At 47.9% G+C, this 12,514-nt stretch overlaps 1 protein-coding gene across 5 annotated transcripts in view; it reads right to left on the bottom strand.

The window, feature by feature from the left end:
* SETBP1 (SET binding protein 1) overlaps positions 1-10,985 on the bottom strand; it is a 378,062-nt gene extending 367,077 nt beyond the window's left edge. For 2 of the 5 annotated variants that reach the window (XM_019936976.3, XM_073790681.1), the window contains exon 1: positions 9,907-10,984. The gene's annotated coding sequence lies outside the window, so the exon portion shown is untranslated. Of the gene's footprint in view, positions 1-9,257; positions 9,338-9,906 lie in introns of those variants that run through there. The other 3 variants (XM_073790680.1, XM_019936975.3, XM_073790679.1) reach the window with 3 other exon arrangements.
* Between the last annotated feature and the right edge of the window lie 1,529 nt (positions 10,986-12,514).

Here is a 12,514-nt window from a genome sequence, read left to right as displayed (position 1 = left end):
CTCATCGGCCTCCTAATCTCTTCACAGACTCTTCCAAGGAAAAAAGTAAATAATATATGCAGAATAGCACCTAAATAGGTTAAATATGTAGGGTTGGCCTGTAAGAAATAACTGTGATCATAATACTTCTTGTCCAAGTATATTAAAGAAGATCCACATGGTAAAGAAAATGATCCTAACTTTGAAGAGGGAAATAGTATATAATAAGTGCTTTAAGTTTATTCTTTGATTTAACCCCGAGATGTACCCATTTTACAGATAAGAAAACTGAAATTGAGGTATTTGTTGAAATCACAGAGGTAGTTCTGTCTGACTCCAACTGTCATTTGCTTTCCATTGAACCATAATGCCACCAGTCTTTAAATATCCAGCATTAGTAGTCACTTAAACTCTGATCCTCCACCATACCACGTGTAAACTGGGATGAAAATGGTAGACTTATCTGAGGGCAATGCAGCTAAACTGAATAATCAAACAGATAATAAATTCCCTAGTCATTCTTTCAAGGCCCTTTAATTTTTACCGCACTACCTGTTCAGTCTTAATTCAAATTCCTTGACTTCTCAACCGTGGGATTCAGCAATCGCTTTGCTTATTGTCATTTGAATGTAAAGTGTAATCTGACACTTCCATGTTTGTGCTTCTGCCACAAAGGAGATGCTAGGCATACCAGAGAGTAAACAAATACTGGCTCCATTTCCTGTCCTTTGTGATATTTCTCCTTCAGCTTTCGTGCATGGTCATTTAAATATTGCATTGTTACTTGAAACTTCAATCTCCAATTATGCTTTAAACTCCTGGAAATGAGTACCTGTATCACAGAGCTTCTTTGTTTCCCAGAGTGGCTGATCCCCATTCTGAATGGTTATATGTAGTTTTATTTTTGTCCTAAAGGTGCCTCTTTTGGACTCCAGACTGAAGAGTTGGTGGCTGACAGGACTAGTAGTGGGAAGGACAGTCAGATGTCAGGATTCTCTCCAGTATGGCATGCGTGGAAGTGTTCCTCACACCTACCCTCCTCACATTCTGAAAACTCCAGTCATGGCTCCCGTCTCAGCTCAGGGGAGATGTAGCCTTGGCCTACTCCTCACGGGACCCCATCCTGTCTGTTTTGCTGACTGACACTCCACAGAGCCCTACATGACTGTCCTCTGTCGCTGCTCCTCCACTGGTTTTCATGAGTTCTCATGGAGTCTTCCATCAGATTGAGAACAGAAACAACCTCCTCTCTATCTCTTGAGGTCCCCACAGCACCATCAGAGTCTATCATACTCATGTTTAAATGTGAATGAGCAAACCAAGTTTGCTGAATCAGAAGGTTGAAAAGTTGAGGAGTTTGAATGAAAACTCTGGACAGCTAAGACTGGGCCCAACTTAGCCCTGAATTTTGTCCTTCGCACTGCTGTCAGGAAACCTCAGACCAGCAAGATGCCTGCTATGGGTGACCTGTGCCTCAATATCAGCCAGCTGGACCTTCTGCATCAAGGCCTCCCTGCTCCTACCAGATGCAGTACATGTTCATGATTAGCATTCGTTTCCTTGTGGCAATTCCAAATTCACATTCAAACTCTGTCCCATCTCTGCTACTGTACCCACCAAGAATGTCCCCTTGTTTCAGTTCCACCATCAACCCCAAAACCACCTCCTCCTTGAAGCCTTCCCTGACTGCACTTTATGCCTGATCAACCAAATAGCATAATTCCACGTAGATCATGCTCCCACTTTGGCTTCAGACGGATGCTTTCCTTTTGAGCTAAGCCTGTCTCTCCAGATATACTGTCCATTCTCCAAGGGCAAAAGCCATGTCTCATACCAGACCTTTCTCACCCAACAGTGCCAAGAACAATGGAACAAATTGCAATGCTGAGACCTTAATAAACATATGTGGATCCAAAAACTGACTGTAATCAAGCTCTGGAGTACAAAATAATGAACAGAGAGAAGGCCCACAGGGCTTTCACATCAAATCATCCTTTTTAGTCACCATTATGAATCAATACTTAAAAAAAAAAAATCAAAGCTCTCATTGCTCAAATAACAATAGGTCACAGACATACCACCCAACAACTGCAAGGGACTTGCCACCCAGATTTCATTATTTTGCTACAAGCACAACAACTGTGCCCCAATTGCCTCTAATGAGAGTTCTCAGGCCACTGCATTGAATTCATCAAATTCAGCATCTCCAGCAACTATATCTTTCCAGGCCCAAGTTCAAACCCCAAGCAGTTTCTTTCCACTGACAGAAATCTCAATCTTTGGCAGATAAAAGGAATAAAGAAGAAATTGCTTTTTACGGAGTTAGGCTAATTGAGTTCCTTGCCTTTTTTTTTTTTCTATTCCAAGTCCTAGAGTAAAAGTAATTGCAGCATCTCAGTAGCTTGTAGAGCCTTGCTCTTCCTAAATACTCAAGCAGTGTGCTCCTAGGTGACTCAGAATGCCCTCTGAACTCAGGTCAAAACCCAGCTTTCCTGATTCCACCCCAACCCTAATCTCAGAGGCCTCTGGCTTTGGACAAACTGCGGGTCACTCGCTTTCATCCAAATGCATACAAACCAACTCACTAATTGTTATTGAACACAGGCCATGAAAGGGCAGACTCTGCTGTGGGGACTGAGCAGACATCCCGGGAGCACAGGCACAGCCCTAGCCTTCATGCCCAACAGAATCTACACAAGAAAACAACGCCTAGCCCCCGAGATCCATGAGGTCCGAAAGTAACCATGGCAGAGATTCCAAATGCCTACTGGGCACAGGAAGCAGTAGCAAAGCCCAGATAGGGAATATAGTCTAGATATTCCAGAAGCCGTCTTTGTCTGCTTCATTTCCGTTGTCTCAACTCAGTCATTTCACCAAAGGGGGCCAGTTTTCAAAAGATGTAGAGGATCAATCCTTTTCTTCCTTCCACATTATTCACTACAGTACTTCTTCACACTTAGCTCACCATCCCCTCCTCTCCTTTCCGTGTCCCCAAGTCTGGCTCTTTGGTGCTCACTAGGGAGTTTCTCCTGGTCCCAGTTCCTCTTCTGAAGGTAACTCTCATCCACAGCAAACACTTAGCAAAGTTCACTGATCCTCAGTGGGAGTGGTGTGAACAGTTGTTGGGGTGCCAGGAGTTCTGAGCTTTAAGAAACCTTTAAAATTCCCAGGACACTTCTACCTATAGAGTCACAGAATTTCAGAAGGGGCCCTCCCTCCACATCAATCCAAACTCTTTCTCTTTACCATGGCTCAAGCTAAGGAGCAGAAAGGCAGTGCAGCTTGTCCTATACCATGTGCTGACGGGGAGCCAGCCCAGCCTGCATCCTGCCTCTCAGAAGCCTGTCCCTGGAACTTTCCCCTCTGAGTGCATTTCTCTGCTCAGCCTTCTTTTCCACTGCAGCCAGGCGCACTCAGTCACCGAGGAGTGGGAAGCACTTGGACTTAAGTAACAAAGAAGATTGCATGGTTAAGTGCCAAAATGAGTGTGGGGGACAAAAAAATGCAATTGGAATTTTCAGAGAAAGTCAAGAGCTATGTGTGCGAGAGGGGCGAGGAGGCTCTAGTAGGTACTTAATAAATATTTTGATGATTGAATGAATGAGTGAATCAGTGACTGATAGGATGTAACATGCAGTAAAACATTAACTCTTAGGCTTTGAGGGAGAAACTGAGAGTGGGCGATTGCCCCTGAAAGATAGCCAAAAGTATAAAAAGCCGTTGACATAAGTACTTATTATTCACTTTGTCTAAGAGGTCCTCGTTGTGTTGCTTCACCATGCAGAGCTTTAGTGTATCTTAAACAACATTCACTTTTAATATTCTATCTCTGCATAAATTCTGTGATTTACTCATGCAACAGAAATCATTCATAAGTAGGGCTTTGTGGGGCAAACTTGGCCCCATCCTTCAAGGACTCACAGCCTGGAGAGGTGAGTGACAATGAAGAACAAAGCAGCACGTGCCAGATGCCCGGCAAGTACTTTAGTCCTGAAGGGCTCTGGAGAAGGCAGTGAAGAGCTAAGAGCTGGTCAGGTGTCCGAAGAGGTAGACACTTTGGCTAAAAGGGACCAATAGGGACACCTTCCAGAGAGGAGTCGTTGATACAGAAGGAGCAGAGGTGTGGAGGTGGACAAGTGTACATAGTGCCCAGGGTCAGCAAGGAAATCAGTCTGATGGGAGCAGAGGCCTGTGCGTGCTGCATAAAACGGGGTTCACCCGAGAGTGCTGCAAGGTGCCTGGTACAGGCTGCTGGACAGGGCGAGCCAGGAATCGTGGGAAAGAGAAAGAGGAGCAATACAGAAGAGTCAGACAGCAAATGGACTGTGAAGAACTTCCCTGATTCGAGAGAACTTGCTGGGTTTGTCGGGACAGATGCAATCTTGCTCTCAGTTCTGTTCTTTAGAGAGGGTACAAATCCTGTCTTGAATATCATTTCTCAGCCACTGTGGTTCCCTGATGAAAACTCTCCCCCTCGCACTCGCCACCCATTACCTCTCCTATCTGTGTGTCTCCATGTCTTTTTCTTTCTCCTTCTCATTCTTAACTCAAAGAGCATTTCCTGAGCACCAATACATCCTTGAGTCAAAATTGCATACTATCTGAGACGCTGAGTCTCAGATGTATATGTAAAGTAGGCATCCAACAATTCAACTGATTTAAAAATACATATACTGTACACACTTTTTTCCCCCTTTGGTCAACTCAGGAGCACAAAACAACTATTCCCTGCCTGTCTTAGAACACAAGGGGCCTCTACAGGCATTTCTGGTCAAGCCAAGAGGTTATTAACCTCCAAGCGATGGTGACAATAATCCCAGACATCAGTTTCCAGGAGGCAGTGTGGAAATCCTCTCAGAGTTCAATTACTGAAATTAGCTGGTATTATTTAATCTGCAGAACCCCTATGTAGTAGTCAGGGTAAGCATATTTTATCCCTATTTTACTGATTAGTTTACTGAGGCTCAAAGAGGTTAAATAACTTTCCAGGGACATTTAGCTGGGAAATAGTAGGGACAGGATCCAAAGCAGATCTTGTCACTTCAGGTGTGATGCTCTTCACACTTTAACAGAGCCATCTGGTCCCATGTGGGCCACCAACTTGTGTCATTTCAGCAAGTCAGCACATCAATGGCCTCATCTTCTGAAAGGGGATAAAATGCTTAGTAAGCCTCCCTCTTTAGAAAATCAAGGGGGCAGATGTGGTATAAAGATGTTTTTGAAAAGAAAAAAGTGCCATGCATATAAAAAGGAGTATGTTTTGATAGGAAAAGATAAGTTGGGTCAAAGAAACATTTTTCCAAGCTGGCAAAGTTCTGAAACTCTTATCTGCTCTCCATTCATCCCCTCTCCCTTCCCAGCACTTGGAAAGGTAGAAGCCTCTGCCTGCCTGGGGGTTAGCTCAGCTGGCTTTGCCTGTAATTATTTCTCATGGATCTGCAGATCACAATCCATCATTAGCTCCTGGGGAGGGGTAGCTGCTTCCTCCCAAGAGATCCTGTGGACTTCAGGGCTGCTCACATTCTCCATTTGACCCTGGCATTATTTGCTCTGAACTGGATAGGAAGTCAACTGCAGGTTTCCACACCAAAGGCCATTAAAAAAATAATGTTTCCTCAACCTTAGATGGTACTCTCTAAGGGGGTAAAAAACCAACTCTGAAAGGGAAGCTGTTCTGACCCGACTCTGAAAATTCCAGATGTGAAATGTAAGGGCCACTAAGTTGGACTCAGTTATCTAAGGTCACCAGTTTCCCCAAAAACTTCATATTGCCCCAACCTAGTATGTCTAAGGAGGCATGAGAATCTAGTAGTAGGCTAAGTGAAAATGGAAATAAATACTTAGAGCCAAACAAGAATGTAAGTTGGCATCTTTCCCCTGCATTTATGAAGTAGTACACTCTGCGGGCAACTTGGTGTTTACTTTTCTGCACTTAACAAGCCTTTGGCTGCCCAAAGTGTCTGCAACTTCATGGAGAGTTTGTGAAACACCAGGGTTTCCTTTAGAAACAACCCTAAATGAAGCTCACACCTATGGCAATAGGTCTGATGGCTGTACTCCTTATTCAATCCTGACCCAAAACATTTTGGGAAGCTCGCCAGGTTTCACAATATACCATAGGATAGCAATGGAATTGGACTGTTTTGCTCACTTCTTCACAGCAACCCAAGGACCAAGCATAGTGATGTGTGGCCAGGACTCTATGAGCCTCCTTTTCTCAGGGCAGTGCTGCCACCCCTCCAGGACAAGAGCAGCCTCTTGTCTCCACCTCCACCCCTAAATAGACCTCTCCCACACAGTGGGTCTCTAAGCAAACTCGGTAACGTTATCTCATTTTTTAAGGCACTGCAACTTCTTACAATGTTAATATGTTAATAATAATTTACCCCATTCTTCTGGCAGGAGCAAAACTGAAGCAACTTGAAATGCCATCAGCAAAAAATTATTTATTTCCCATTCCTGAGCAGTGAAGAAAACAAGGTTTTGTTTGGCCAGGTCCACTCTTGATAGCTATCTGGTTTCAATTAAAACTTCAAGTCTCCAAGGGAAAAACTGGCATTCTGGGCCGCTGAGGCCCAGCCAAGTTTCAGTGTCTCTACAAGATTTCAGAAAGGATGTTCCATCCAGCCAGCCACCTCTCATCTTCCTCCTTTTGCATATCATATAGAAGCTTCAGAGCAGAGACTAAAGTACAACTAAAAATAATGACCAGGTTGAAAGAACTCTGCCCTCCTAGAGATACATTTTTTGTGCCAGAGAAGTATTGATTCCGCTCCTAATGGAATTGAAAGTCAAGATAACAGCAGAAATGGAATCAAGAATCCAGAGGAAAGTGCCTACCTATTTATTTCTTCTTCAGCAAACTCCTGCCTCTCCCCACTGACCATTTTCAACTAAACTTTCTACAGAGATTCCAAGCACTGTTCTCTCTTTGCCCCCAGCCCTCATTTAGGTCAGGTGATTTACAAACTAGCTTGCCATGAATAATAAATGCACTCACAGGACCAGAAGCCCTCGTGGCACCACCAAAGGGGCTCCTTGGTTCACTCAGGTACACCCCTAGGACTCCCCTGTGTGAACTCCAGAACTGGGCCTGCCAGCAGTGCCTTCCTATGGGATGTTCTGATGTTAACATACGAAAGATTGGATTACACTCCTTCACTTGCCTACCCCATTCGTGAACATATAAGGCAGTTGATATTTTCTCCCAGGCTCTGAGTGGCCCCCTTCGGAACCACATCACTGCCTCTCAGCCACTCCTCCTTATGTTCACTACAAGCCATCCCATCCCCCACCTCCAATTTGTTTATTCCAGTGACACATCTATTTTCCCTGCTAAGGTAGACAAGTCTGTTTCCCTCCTCTGGCTCCCAATAGCATTCACTCACCACCTCCTCCCCCCAGCCCCGCTCAGGTTACTATAGTGGCTAGCAGCTCCCAGAGCCCAGCTCTAACACCAATTCAACTTCCAAAGACTAAGACTTTTCTTTCCTTAATGGGGGAGGGGAGATGGTGTGCAAAGCAGCACTTTCTGAGTACCTGGTCTCCTATCTTCTCAGGCTACATACACCCTGGAGTTTGCAAATACTCTGTGTTTAACCATACTCTTCTGATCTGTCCTGAAGCCCTTCTTTGGTAGCAGGCAAAGCAATTAAGTACAGAGGAAAATACTGCATCTTCAGCTTAACTGAAACCTGGGACTTCCGAGTCAGGGCAAAAGATATCACTCCTCCCTCCACTAGTCTTGGGATGGCAGAAACCACAGAAAGCAGGAGAAAGGGGAGGGAGTGACCTGGGATTGTAAACTGGCTACATTTTAAAGTGCTACAAACTTTCTCCTCCCTCACAGGCCCCTGGACAGCTGGCTCCGCCTCCCTATCCCAGCCAGACAACATCCAACTGGGGTGTGTGAGGATAACTCTCCCAGACCATCCTGGTCTGGCCCCAGTGTTGCAGATGTGGCCTGCATAGAACACCCTTCCTCTCCTCTCCACGTCCTTCTTTCCCAAACGACTCCTGCCCCTCCAAAACACACGAGTGTGTGTGTGCACACATACACACACGTTTTGAGGATAAGGATGGATTAGGAAGGGCACATCTGATTTACCTGTGTAAACTACAGGAGGGTAAAAGATGGGGCAGGACTGCCAGATAGTTTTGGCAATAGCGACTTTATGAAGTTAGTTTTTGCATAAAACTACAGGAAAAGAAGAAAAACAGGATGAAGAGTAAAGGAATGAAAAGGAAGAGAATAACAAATAATGTAAGAGGAAAATAAGTAATATTAGTATCTCCATAAATACCATAGACTCCAACTAACTTTAGGAAAAAAGATGTGGATAGTGATGAAGGGGACGGGGAAGCTTGGAAGGAAAAGTAGCTGTGGTAGAATTCCAAAATAAACTGCCCTTTCGGAGGAGAGCTTCTGCAGGGATACAGAGAAACACAAATTGGCCTTTTAGCATTAGATGTCAACCATGAGATTATCAGGACAGTTTATTTGAAGCGGAAACGAATCGGAAATCCTTCCCTGAACAGTCCTCCTAGACCAACATACACACCCTCAGAACCCACAGAGACACACATAAAGAATAAATGCAGCATCAGGGGGCAATAAGAACCCGCTCCCCACACTCCCAGCACCTCTAGCCTCATCTCATACTTCCAACTGCACAACTTTCCGATCTCCAAAGAAAATACTTCCAGTTGGATCCTATTTCAGAATTGTAACTGGTGTGGGTTGTGATAGGAGGGGTGTGTGCAGCCTGTAGGGGATGGGGACTGGAAGACAGCATTTCGGTAGTTCCTTATTTTTGTAGAGCCAGCATGCTCTACCGATCAGAAATTGCTATTACCCAACAATGCTTCCATCACAAATACACACCAAAAACAGCATCAGCGTTATCACCATCTTGCTAAAGATCTGCCCAGTCCAGTTTACCTGACTTTGTCTCTGTGGAACTTCTACAGTATTTTAGTCAAAGAGATAATCGTTTGAAAGACAAAAACAATAAATCGATACTGAAGTGTTCCCTTTCAAGAGTTATTTCCCACTGGAAACGACCGAACGGGGAAGCCTGTCGTTAATTCCCAAGACCACGGCTCCTCTAGAAACACACACAATGCGTGCTTTCAAAAAAGGCATTCGTCTGCTTTTAAGGGAATTCCTGTCTTTTCAGAGTCCCCAAACCGGAGAGCACGAGAAAGAGACTCAGATCCATTGATTAAGATTTTAAGAAAAAGACTAACACAGAGCCACGACGCAAGCACACACCAACCTTAGCCGGCTGGACCACTTCTTCCCTGTTCTTCTTTCTATTAACGACACGTTAGATTCTGATACATTCCCCCCCACCCCCCCAAAAAAATCTAACTAGATACAATGTAGCTCTCTAGCTCCACTTAACCTGCAAGTTACAAAGAGAGAGAGAAAAAAATATCCTGCCGCCTTCCCACCCCTTTCCCTCCCCCCTCCCCCTCTCTAGTCCACTCCGCCAACGCCAAACCCGCCAGCCCCGGCAGTCAGCGGCCGGACTGAGGGAGGGTGCAAAAGGCGTGGGGAGGGAGAAGGCCGGGGTCGGGGGCGGGGGGGGGGGGGGGGATCAGATTAGGCCAAACTCAATAAGGTCCCAGACCTCCAGCCCAACGCCGCCACCAACGAGTCACTTCAAATGAGCCAGCATCTCTGCCCACAGCCGGCGGGCCGTAATCGCGCCCATCCTCGGCAGCCTCGCCGGGACCGGCATCCCGCCCCTTCGGCCCGGTCTCCCCCTTCCCATCGGTGCAAAGTCAAAGCCCCGGCGAGGCAGCTTTAACTTTTTCATGCAGGGAACACACACCGCCCCCGACCCCGAGCGTGCGGCGGCCCGCGGCGTGGCTGGAGGCTGGGCGCCGGGCTCCCGGGCCAAGGTCGCCGCGCGTGCTCACCCACGTCCCGGCGACTCCGGCTCCGCTGGCCCCGGCGCTCGCTCAGATCCCGGCTCCCGTCGCTCGCCCGAGCCCCCGAAGGTGCTGCTGCGGCAACTCCATGGCGATGAGCATCTGTCACACGGCGAGCCGCGGGCTGGCCACCCTCGCTCGGGGGGCGCCGGGGCCCCCGGGCGCCCGGAGGCGGAGGCGAGCGGCGGGCGCCCCGGCCGGCCCCGCGCTTCCCGCCCGGCGCTGCCGCCTGCGCCGCGCCACCGATTTACGGAGAGAGATATCAAGGGGGAAAATGGCGTCTCCGGAGCCCGAGGAGTCCTGGAGTAATCACATTCACACACACACGCCCGCACGCACACACTCGCACACCGCGCGCCGCGGGCCTGGCTAATTTTAGCAGGAGCCCCCCCACCCCCCAAATTATATATATCCCAGTCTCTCCAATCAATGCTATTTTTTTTTCTTTTCTTCAAAGGATGGATTGGAGCCTTAAAAAATGTTGCCGGGTTCGGGCTCGCAGGAGGCGGCGCGCGGAGGGCGAGGGCGCTTTTGCTGAGCTGTGCAGTTCGGTCCGCGGCGCCCGGCGGCCCAGCCCGCCAGCCTGTCCGCCCGCGGTCGCTAGTGCTGCCGCCGCCGCCGCCGCCGCCGCTCCATGGCCGCGCCCGACCCGCGCCCCCGCCGCGTCCCCTCGCCACCCGCCCGCGTCCCCGGCGAGCGCTGGAGTGGGGTCGGGCCCGAGTGGCTGCCTCCCGCGCCCTCTCCCGAGTCCCGGAGTCCTAGTGAAAGGAAGGGGGAGGGCGCGGGCGGGGGAGGGGGAGGATCGGAGCGGCAGCGCGGCGGAGCCGAACGGGGACAGCCACCCCGCGATCTGCCTCGGAGGGGATGCGGGAACCCACACCGCTCGAACAGCCGATCGGGGGCCGCTTCCCCGACTTGAGCCGGGGGAGGCACAGCCAGTAACAGGCGAGCGACCTCTCCCTTCACCCTCCTGCAGTGAATTTCTGTGAATTTCGATCAATTGGAGGGAGTGGGGCTTGTGCCCGGGGAGAAGGAAAACACTTCGTGGAGGCGGACCGGGGACCCCTCGCCGCCCTCGCGCCCCTCCCGCTCCCCTACGCCCTCGAGGCCCAGTGGCTCTGCGCGTCGGAGTCCGCCGCAGAGACTGGGCTGCCGCGGGGACCGCCGCGGGCTCGGCACCGGCTCCCGGGCTCAACACTGCCACTATCTGACACAACAGGAGCAGTGTTGGGGGAACTGCGCGCCGAGGCGCGAGATGTGATAGGCTCTGAAACTGGGTGCATTTTTTTAACCTGGTAATTACATTTCAGGGGGTTATATTTTTGTTAAGCGACATGTATGCATTCAGATGCTTATGTGCATTTTCTCGTTATTCACCAAAATTCGACAGTTGATGAGGGGAAAGACACTGAGAGATGACGTTGGCATGCAATTCTCTATTAAGGATGGTGAAAAGAATAAGGTGGAATGTCTTCAGTTCATACAAAATAGTGGTATTTTAATCTCTTTGACTATTTGTATTGGGGCTGCAAAAGTGGACCTATTCAGGCCACTCAGTTGCAACCCCAGGCAACTGAGAAATGTAACCCCTCAGGGGTGTTTCTACATTATAGGACAGATAGGGATTCAGGAAGGTTTGCAAGTGGTTTTGCTTAAAGACCTTGTGTAGAGTTTACTCAGAACTCGGATTGTGAGAGAACTCCTGCTTACCACGTTTTATATTGAGAGTTCTGGGACTTTGGATTGAGGAATGATTCGGTAGTGATTGGGAATGACCCCCACCAACCACATCAGCCACTGAAGACCTGGGTCGCCTGCTCGTGTGAATTGTCACAGAGCTTCTTCACTCTCATCACTCTTTTCAGAGGAACGATGTAATGAAGTACAGCAACGGAGACTGGCTCTGAGGACCCCGTAACTCCCATGTTGGTCCATGTCCCTGGATCAGGTTCAGTCTGATTCTGAAAAGATCACTGCCCTCTGACCAAAGTACCCTTGCTGTCTTCTTTTTTTCAGAGAAATGTTCTGATTGGCCAAAAACGTTTCCTCTGTTACTCATCACTGCAAGACCTCTGTTAGAGCAATGTTTCAATAGGTCTTCTCTTACCCCTATACTGGAGTACTCTTTTTATTAGTGGGAAGGTAATGCTTAATTAGAAAAGAAAATCAGCAGGACATATGAACTGATAATAGAAATAAAGATCTAGGCACAAAATTTGATGTCAAAAACAAAGATTCTGTGCAATCAGATGACCTTTGCCTGATTCCTTCTGTACCTAGATTTCTGAAATCCTATACCAAAGCCCACAGAGGACTAAGATAGCATGTGGGTTTTTGCCTACACTTTCCAAATGGAGAAACTGAGCTCCAGAAATCAGAAGGATGTGCCCATGAGCATATGGCTGGCTGGTGTCATCTGAGCCAGAACTAAAGCTTGTTGCCCAAGTCTTTTCCCTTCTTAACCTTAGCATATTTACAGGGTCTTCCATCCTGTGTTGTGTTTCTTTGAAGAGCAGCTCAGAGAGCACACGGCATATTAAAAATTCACTATAATAGATGGTAAGTCTACAGCATTATGGTGCAGTAAAAGTTTACC

Source organism: Tursiops truncatus, chromosome 13 (assembly GCF_011762595.2).
Source record: "Tursiops truncatus isolate mTurTru1 chromosome 13, mTurTru1.mat.Y, whole genome shotgun sequence".
In the NCBI taxonomy this organism is placed as follows: domain Eukaryota; kingdom Metazoa; phylum Chordata; class Mammalia; order Artiodactyla; family Delphinidae; genus Tursiops; species Tursiops truncatus.
Note: the sequence above shows the minus strand (reverse complement) of the source record. Positions and strands in the feature narration are given on the sequence as shown.